The sequence below is a fragment of the Crocuta crocuta genome, unplaced genomic scaffold (assembly GCF_008692635.1).
Source record: "Crocuta crocuta isolate KB4526 unplaced genomic scaffold, BGI_CrCroc_1.0 scaffold154, whole genome shotgun sequence".
NCBI lineage: Eukaryota > Metazoa > Chordata > Mammalia > Carnivora > Hyaenidae > Crocuta > Crocuta crocuta.
The window spans coordinates 10,740,295-10,742,401 of record NW_027530545.1 but is presented as its reverse complement, the minus strand read 5'-3'; positions in this window follow the sequence as shown (position 1 = coordinate 10,742,401).

Genomic DNA, 2,107 nt, shown 5'->3' with positions numbered 1-2,107 from the left:
TTGGACACGGCCTATTAGCCCAAAAGAACAGGTTGCCAATTATCTCCATGTTTATTTCAATATTTAGCTCTAAAGGAAGCAATCATTCCTTTATACTTCTTTAAATTTAGTATTGACATTTTTTATTTTGGGAAAGGAGGTCTTTTTTTTTTTTTTTAACATGGATACAGGAAAAGAAAACTCTCCAATAAAAATATTGTCTAAAAAGTTTGTTTTGTCTGCATGATTTACTAAATATGTACAATTTCAATTCACAGCGAAGGTAACAAAGATTTAAACAGCCAACATCACAAATGTCTCAAGTTCTAAAAAAAATCACTGTGCACAGTTTAACAATTTAATTGAATAAAAACCAAAGCTAAGCCTTCAGTCTGAATCTTTTTTATGATGGGCACAAGCCATGTATTTTCTTCATCTTTGTTACACGATGCATATTTCAGTGACTAAACGCCCCTTCCCATCTTAGTATATTAGGTTATGTCAGTACATACTTACGAGAGGCATGAACTGCCTCTTGGTACACCTATATGATTCGTGACGTGTTCACATATATGTCATAATATTTATTAATATATAAAATGATCAGATGAGTCACCTGTGATTTTTTTATGTCTTCAAATGTAGGAATGTTTTGTTGTATGCATAAAATTTTTAAAATTTATGGGAGTGCTATTTAAGGTGATAATAATTTAAACAGTGTCCCCTTGATGTAAAATGCCTAGGAAGAGCTACTCTGCACTTAAACTACAGAGATTTCACATTTCAACCAATTCAGGTTTATAAAGTTCGCTATTCTATGAATCTGAAGGTTGTGGTCATTCCAATATAATGATCCAGCAGATGAATCAGTTAATCATTAGAAACAAATGTCATTGAATACAGAGTAGTTGAGTTACAGTTAAGGAGGGAGCCAGAGCTTTGGCTAACCCTATAAAATCTATAATAAGGTTGTTTTCACATATATTTTTTTCCCACATAAATTCTTTGGTGTTCCCTCCACCCCCTTTTTGAGAACTGTGATTGATGAACATGCAATGTGAGATTCAAATAATTGCACCGAGCATGTTTATTTGAATAATTGCCCCATTGCACAATCAAATAAATCCGTGGAGTGTGTTTGTTTGAATGTTTTTACATGTACATGGGATCACATACTCAAGTAAATGCAGCTGTGTTTATTACAATGTGTGGAGCTCCAGATAGACGCACACTTGTTTGTGTGTCCATCCAGGGCCCTGCAGCCCCTGAACGGCCCTCACACATCTTGGAGCAAAAGCGTGGTTAACAATTTTTCAGTTCAAATGCATGTAAACGTATTATTGGGCAATTTTCTCAAATTTGTGACTAAGATTGCTTTCATTAAGGCTTATATCCTTAGAAAGATAGAAAATAACATTTTGGGGGGTGAGGGGAGCTATCTGATTGCAGAAAGTATCTAATAAAGTTATTCATATTTATTCAAATATTCCATCCTTTTTTCCTTCCTCCAAGCCCACCCACTCCACCCCCAGTCCAATTCACACTAAAGAAGATGTATGTTTTGTTTAGTTCTTGCTGAGAAATCCTGATACTCATCTCTGTTCCCCATGATTTCAGGCCTAGGCCTACAGTGTCATGTGAAAAAAAGAGAAGATTGCACAGATCCGCCAGAAGACAAAAGGCTTTTGGAGAAAATGGTCAGGGATGTTCAATTGTTCCAACATGTCCTCACCCTCCCTTACCCCCTAGTCTAGAAAAAGAAGGGTTAGACTTCAAACTAAGAGTGTGGGAAGAGCAGCTATTTGATAAGGGAAAGAAGAATACATCTGATGTTACTAAAATGCGTGTCTCTTGATTATGGAGTGGGATTTTTTCTTTCTTTCTTTCTTTCTTTCTTTTTTTTTTTTTTTTTTTTTTTTTTTTTTTTTTTTTTTTTACCTGACCTTGGAAAGGAATTTTAGGACAAGCCAAACATTTTTATTCTTCCCTAGAGTTGTAAGATTATGCAGCTCTAATGCACCATAGTGTTAGTGGATAAATGGCATTTAAAAACATCTTAGATACGGGGTATTGTAGTGATTGTCACAAATTTGCGAGTGTTATCCTGGTATTTCCAGACTCAGGTATT